Consider the following 8184-nt stretch of genomic DNA (forward strand, 5'->3'; position numbering starts at 1 on the left):
TCACATTTGCTGAACTTGGCATATAACTGATGTTCCCTGAGCTTCTCGAGAACTAAACACAAATGCTCCTTGTGTTCCTCTTCATTCTTCGAGTATACCAAAATATCATCAAAGAACACCACAACAAACTTATCCAGGAACTCCATGAACACCTTATTCATCATACTCATGAAATAGGCAAGGGCATTTGTCAATCCAAATGACATGACCGTGTACTCATATAGCCCGTACCTTGTGGTAAAGGTTGTCTTAGGTATATCCTGTTCTCGGATCTTCAGCTGGTGGTATCTTGATCGCAGATCGATCTTGGAAAATACTTTAGCTCCTTGCAGTTGGTCAAACAAATCATTGATCATCGGTAATGGCTACTTGTTCTTGATCGTCACTTCATTTAATGCACGATAATCCACAACCATTCTCAAAGATCCATCCTTCTTCTCAACGAAGAGCACTAGGGCTCCCCACGGTGACGAACTTCATCGAATGTAACATTTCTCCAATAACTCCTTAATCTGCTTCTTAATCTCCTCCAGATCATTTGCGGGTATCCGGTATGGTCTCTTTGATATTGGTCCAGTGCCTGGCAACAGCTCTATCAAAAACTCAATGTCTCGATCCGGTGGTATGCCTGGTAGTTCCTCTGGAAATACATCTGGATAATCCTTCACTACAGGCACTTCCTCCTAAACAAATCTTGAGAGGGAATTTACTTGGGTCCTCCTTGGCGCATGCCTGGATACATACTTAATCCTTTTTTCCTCCGGGTGGTGAGCATAATTGACTTACTGGTGCAATTGATGTTTCCCCTATACATCAATGGCCAATCCATGCCTAGTATCACATCCAATCCTTGTGACTCCAGAATTACTAGGTCTGAGGGGAGAACATGCCTACCTATGGTTAATGGCATCTGAAAACATCCTTGGCTTGCCATAAACTCTGCTCCTGGCGAGCTTACTAACATAGGTTTCCTAAGAACATTGGTGGGCAACTTATACTTATCCACAAATCCCCTTGAAATGTATGAATGCGATGCACCAGTATCAAAAAGAACGATTGCAGTAAATGACTTAACCAAAAACTTACCTATAACTGCATCTAGTTGCTCTTCAACCTCCTCCATGTTAACGTGGTTCACTTGTCCCCTGTTATAAGGGTTGGACTTCTTCCCAGAGCTTCCATTGCCACTTCCATTATTTGCTTCAGAACACTCGGTGTCGTAGTGTCCAGTCTTCCCACACTTGAAACAAGTAATGTGACTTAGATCCTTCTTGGCGGGCGTTGCGGGGTTGGAACAGTTCTGGCTGCTGCTTCCTCCATTCTTGTTTCCATTCTTAGGCCCACTGTGTTTATGGGAACTTCCTCCATTGTGAGTATGGCCTCCATGGTTATGGGTGTAACCACTGGAGTTAGGGGTAAAACGAGGCTTCTGCTGAGCTCCAGAATTGTACTTCCCCTGTCCATACTTCCGTTTGCGGCTCTCTATCTACTGTTGTTTGTTTTCAATCATCAGGTCCCGGTCTACCAACTCCTGGTAGTTAGTGAATGTTGTCACCATCAACTGCATACGCATCTCATCATTCAATCCTTCCATAAACTTCTCCTGCTTCGCGGCATCTATGGCCACATCATCTGGAGCATAGCGGGCTAACTTGCTAAACTCATCCACGTACTGCCCCATAGTACGGTTTCCCTAGCATAAGTTGCGAAACTCACGCTTCTTCATATTCATTGCTCCTGTAGAGACATGGGTTGTGCGGAATGCTTGCTGAAACTGATCCCAAGTGACATTGGCTATGGGAAAAGTGGCTATGTAATTCTCCCACCATGAGGCTGCAGGTCCGTCCAATTGATGTGCGGCAAAGCGCACCTTCTCCGCATCTGTGCAACCTGCGGTGGTCAACTCCCTTCCAATCCTATGTAGCCAGTCATCAGCAACAATCGGCTCGGTGCTACTAGAAAACACCGGTGGATTCAACCTCAGAAAACGGGCTAGGTTGTCCACTAGAGGTGGTGGCGGTGGGTTGTTGTTGTTGTTGTTATTGTTGTTGCCTTGGTTCTGTACTAGTAGCTGCATCAAGGCATTCTGCTGTTGGATCAATTGAGTGAGCTCCAGTGGGAAGGCAAATCTGGGGTCACGTCTCGGAGGCATCTGATGGGTTTAGAGGGAAGATATTAGAATAGAATGAGGTCTAAAGAGAAAACACTACCCATATGCACATGAGACAAACACATTCATATCACACCACTCAATTCAAACAAGGGAATACAATCGATCTAGCTACCGTTACAAAATACTTGGACTACTACTATATACATGGGGGAAATACTACTAATAATATGGTGGTCATCTAGAAATTTTGATCGGTGGAAGACTCCATGGTATCCGCTCCAGCTTTGTCTTTGTAATCATCATAACTACTATCGGGATCGGAGTCTGTGTCGTCGATGATGATGTAGTCCTCGGGATGGTTGTCATCTCCTCCTGGTGCGGGGTCTCCCATGAATACGCCTAGCTTCCTTGCCAGGTCGTCATTCTTTTCTACTAGTATTGTGATTTCCTCCTCATATCCATCGCGTGTAGACCTGAGTTCCTCTTCGAGCTCCATGTTCCTTGTCATCACCTTCTTCAGATCTATCATGCTTGCGCACATTTGGTTCTCCTGGCGACGAATATGCTCGTTTAACTCCTGGATGAAGGCTGCAATGGACCTGTCCCTCCTGGTGCTTATCCTCTCCCATTGCTCATCTCAGCGCCCACATATCTGGTAGATAGTGTCTTTAAGATCCTTGTGATAAACTTCGCCGATGCGTCCCATGGCAATGTGAGTAGCCATGCTCTTTCCTAGACTCCAGGTTGGTGCATCAAAGGAAAACTCTATGGGCTCAGTAACTAGCGTGATGTCCTTCCTGGAACTTGAACTCGAATCATCCAATGCTCCTCTTCTGGTAAAGTGGAGGTGTAGGTCTCGATGAAGCTTGGTATTCTGATGTTCAGGTACCTAGTGACTTCCTTCAAGTGTCGTCCAAAAGGTGTGTCTTCATCCGGTTGAGCAAACTTGTTCCTTGAGTCCGCCATCTATAGAGTGGAAAATGGAGAGGAGTCAGAAATGAGTAGAGAAGAGTGTCCTATGGCTTATCTTAGTGGTCGTGTCCTACAATCAGCGTGTTCTCTATTGGTAATTGGTGAATTGCTATGATTGGTTTAATTTTCTTGTGGTTATGTTGCTATCCTTTGGTGCCCATCATATGAGCGCGTGCGTGGATCACACCATAGGGTTAGTTGTATGTTGATATGACTATGTATTGGAGGGGAAAAGTGACAGAAGCTTCAACCTAGCATAGAAATTGATGCATACGGGATTGTGAAAGTTCTCGTGATCGACTAGAGGGGGGTGAATAGGCGATTTTTATGAAAGTCTTCAAAAAATGGATGTTTCGAAGACAAATGATAGAAATAAACCTATTACCATGCAGCGGAAGGTAGACTACACTAAGCAAGCCATAGTCAAGTATTCAATGAAGTGAAAGCACAACGACTAATAGCAGCTAGGCAGTATAGACCAGGTAGGAAGATAGTATGAAGCCAATCAAGAAAAGCAGGCACTCAGTGAAGACAAAGGATAATGCAAACAGGCAATTACTTCACAAGGACCAACTGTAAATAAAGAGATGGGAAGGATAGAACCAGTGACTCGTTGAAGACAATGATTTGTTGGACCAGTTCCAGTTGCTGTGACAACTGTACGTCTGGTTAGGGAGGCTGAGATTCAACTCAGAAGACCGTGTCTTCACCTTATTCCCCTTGAGCTAAGGACACCCATTCCTCACCCAATCACTCTAGTAAGTCTTCAAGGTAGACTTCCAAACCTTCATAGACTTCATTCACCGGCGATCCACAATGACTCTTGGATGCTCAGAATGCGATGCCTAATCGGCTGGAGCATTCATAGTCCTCAAGTGTAATAAGTCTTCAGATCACACAAACAGGAAGACTTAAGTGATGCCTAACACTCTTTGGCTCTGGATGTTTAGGGCTTTATCCTCGCAAGGAATTCTCTCTCAAAGGCTTCGAGGTGGGTTGCTCTCAAACGACAAAAGCCGTACACTAACTCTGAGCAGCCAACCATTTATGGTTGTAGGGGGTGGGCTATTTATAGCCACTAGGCAACCCGACCTGATTTGTCCGAAATGACCCTGGGTCATTAAGGAACTGACACGTGTTCCAACGATCAGATTTCAAACACACACGGCAACTTTACTTGGGCTACAAGCAAAGCTGACTTATCCAACTCTGAATAAGATTTGCTCTCATAGTCTTCACTCGAAGACATAGGACTTTGGTTAAGCATCACTTCAGTCATTCTGACTGGTTCTCTTGAACTCCACTTAATAGTACGGTGGTTCCTATGACTCAACAAAGGAGAAAAAGAACGACGAAACAACTAAGTCTTCGTGCTCCATAGTCTTCACGCGATGTCTTCTCTTGTCATAGTCTTCAATGTGAATGTCTTCACATACCACTTTTGACTTCAATGTCTTCATACATTTTTAGCGGTCATCTCTGGTAGGAAAACCAAATCAATGAGGGACTTCTACCTGTGTTATCCTGCAATTCTCACAAACACATTAGTCCCTCAACCAGGTTTGTCATCAATACTCCAAAACCAACTAGGGGTGGCACTAGATGCACTTACAATCTCCCCCTTCTGGTGATTGATGACAAACTGGTTGAAGTTTTCAACGGGGAATAAATTATGTGAAATTGTAAAGGATAGGATATTGTCTTCATAAGTTGCAAAGGCTCCCCCTGAAGATGTGCATATAAGTACTTTGCTCTTGGAATGCAAATGCACATGGCAGGTTGTACTTGTGGAGATCCTCTTCAACCTATGATGACAATTCATCATGCATGATATGATGTAACGAAGATAATGACATGCATATTGGAAAATGGACGTCTGCAAAATGACCTAAGTGTGGAATTTATCATCGCACATGCGGAATTTATCATCGCATCACAGAATAGCAAATAAGTAGCAGACGACCATCGAGTTTAAGTGTTACAACTCAAAGAACCAAATGTATCGAAAAGCAAGAGTTGTAAACACTTGGCAAAAGTAGCAAAAAGTAAAGCAACCACCCGTATGGACCCGCTTGAAGACTATCAACTCATATGCTTCTCACCCTTTTGTCAGTAAGGACCAAAAAGTTGTGAAGACATAGAGCGCCTACTCGTTCCCATGAGGTGCAGGCGAGGCAGCAGGGTCATCGTTGAGGTCGGGTGGTGCAGAAGAACTTGGTGCAGTGTCGACACACGCTGAAGTTGGAGGAGGTGAAGTTGCATATCTTGGTCATCGATGACTCTAGCATTCACAGTCGCAGCTGAGGACGAGTAGTCAGAGTCTTCAAGTGAGGGAGTCCAACGCAAGTGAGCATTCCTTGGAGGAGTTGAGTCAAACTTGAATCTTTCGGTGAAGCCATCGTCCTGCAGATCAGCTTCAGCACTAAGCAATGTCAAACTCTTCGAAGACCTCCGACAGGTTTCATGAGTAACAAAGGCATTCTTGGTGGCAAGATTGCGAATGCGATTGACATCCACCAAGAGGCTTTGCATCTGACGCTTAAGCCAGTCGTGGTTTGTCCTGTTTCTGGTGTAGCGCGACGAGAAGCTCTAGGTCATTTAGGACACGAGATCGCCTTTGAGGCCTTTGCGCAATGGTCCTACCAGTGGCGTCAGTTTGAGCGCGAGGGGCACGTGTGTTGCCAGCAAGAGGATAAACACGAGAAACTGCTGGAACTCATTCAATAGGATGGGTGAAGCTTTGGTGATCAACATTGTGAAGATAAATGGGATCCTTAGCCGGCTCTGGGTAAATAGCTTCAACTGACAGATCAACCTCTGGCAAGAATATAAGATGATTGCGTGCAGACGGCTTATAGTTGAAGGCAGAGTGACGCTTGATAAGACGCATGACCCATGGAGCATAGAATTTCAACCAAAAAATGTCGGAGCCAGATGCAGCCAACTACCTGATGAAGAAGTCTTGAGCATTGAAGCTGATGCCATTGAAGATATAGAAAACCAAAGTCTTCATTGCTCCTTCAAGCTTCGCTGTAGATGAGTGTCCTTTGACAGGCCATAGAGTCTTCCTGATGATATGGTAAATGGTTCGAGGCAGGTACTCTAGGTCTTCAACAAAGAACTCAGATGGGTATTCTGCATCATGAGGAAGAGGCTTCATCATGCTCAGCATTTGACTCATGTTGGGTTCTGGCTTCTGAAAAATGCTTTCTAAGGCATTCTGGTGTTGTTGACAACCTGGTTCATAGTATTCACCAGGAGTGGGCAGGCCTGTGAGCTCAATGATATCAAGAGCTTTGGCTTCATGATGGACATTTCATGTCATCCACTCAAGGACCCAAGTCTTCGGATCCCTGTTGTAATCTTGAATGTGAAGAGTTGCATAGAACTGTAGCAGAAGATCTTCATTCCAGTGTTCCTTATCGGTGACAAACTGCAGTAGTCCAGCATCTCTGAAGCAATCCAACTCTTCTTCAAGACAGGGCAGGCCAGCTATAGCTTCAGAGTCGAGGCACATATGTGGAAATATGCGCCCTTGATTGTATAGGACGCAGGAATAGTAGCTGCACTGCTGATAGCTCCAGAACCGATCTGATGAAATGCGAGGTTTGGTATAAGGGTTCTTGGCGCTGTTGAAGAAGGTGTTATGTGCCACGAGGCCATTCACATTGAAGACCCCAGGTAAATTTGCAGTGCCTGGGAATCGTGGAAGTCTTGGCTTGGGCTTTTGGACTTGAGGTCTGTGCTCGACATGATACTCAAATTGTGGACCCGCAGCAGGTGGAGGCACCAGAATGGGCCAGCGGACCATAACAGGCTGACCACGATCAAATGCCAGCTCAATTGTATGAGGTCTTGGAGGGGGAACAAGAGCATTGGCATTGTCATCACGGGCTTCAGGGGCTACATTGACTTCAGGTCCTTGCACTTTAGGTGCTTCAGCAGTGGCTTCGGGCGCTGCAGTGGCTTTAGGCGCTTGTACTTCAGGTGCTTCAGCAGTGGCTTCAGGCGCCGGATTAGCTTCAGCCATGACAATGTCATTGGCTTCAGCGGTGATGTTGGTGGCTGCCTCAAGATTGTTAACCTCCACTTCAGAAGCTAGAGGGTCGGACACGTTCTCCTCAAGAACAACATCTTGGTGGGATGGGGGGTGTAACAACTCTGTCTGCTTCAACTCTTGGTTCTTCTTCTTCATCGACTGATGCAGCCGGAATATCTTCAGCCATTTTGGCTTCAGACTCAGATACGTGCATAGTGGGAGTGACTTGGGGCCTTGGTCCTTTGTGAAGCCTGCGTAATGCCGGCGACGCTTGCGGAGATGGACTGTGCTGGGCCTCAAAGTCATCGTCATCTTGCACTGGTGAGGTAGCTTGCGGTTGGGGAGAATTTGGGGTGTCTTGTCGTTGTGGGTGATCAGCCCACGAGGCATCCTGAGCAGTTGGCGTCAGAGGACGACCAATGCTGATGAGCTCGCTGTGCGTGAGCACAGGCGATGATACCAATTGGTGCTCGATCTGAGGAAGGACTTCATCATCTTCAACATTGTCGTGAGGACCAATGTCTTCAGCTGTGGTGGGGTCAACAGCTGGATTGTCTTCAGCTTCAGGAGCCTCTGGGGAAGCAGGCTCATGAACTATCACTTGGCGTTCTTTATTTTCAGACATAGGACGAGCCACTGAGATTGGCTCGACCTCAAGGGGCTCTGTGGGAGCAGCCCGATCTCTTTTCTTGGTTTTGCGTTTCTTAGTTGGAGGAGCATCATCAGTGGTGCCCTTGGTTTTGCGCTTTCTGGCTTCAGCTTCAGCTACCCTTCTTTTCTTTAGTTCTGAAGCCACTGTGGGGACCTTAGGCTTCGAGCCTGTCATACTGGCTGGGAAGACAATTGGATGTACTTCCTGCCTTGGTGATTCGGGTTCTGTCACAGCTGGCTTCTTCTTCTCCTTGGCCGCCATTCTGGGGTCAATGCCTGGTCGCCCCAAGGCCTTGTGCTTTTCAGCTTCATTGTATCCTTGGACACATTTAGCAGCAAGATCCTTCATGCGCTCACGAGAACCTTTAGCTTCTTCGCGTTTGGTTCGGAAGGCTTCCTTAAGCTCATG

Source organism: Triticum urartu, chromosome 3A, assembly GCF_056163025.1.
Source record: "Triticum urartu cultivar PI428250 chromosome 3A, HENAU_Tu73, whole genome shotgun sequence".
Lineage (NCBI taxonomy): Eukaryota > Viridiplantae > Streptophyta > Magnoliopsida > Poales > Poaceae > Triticum > Triticum urartu.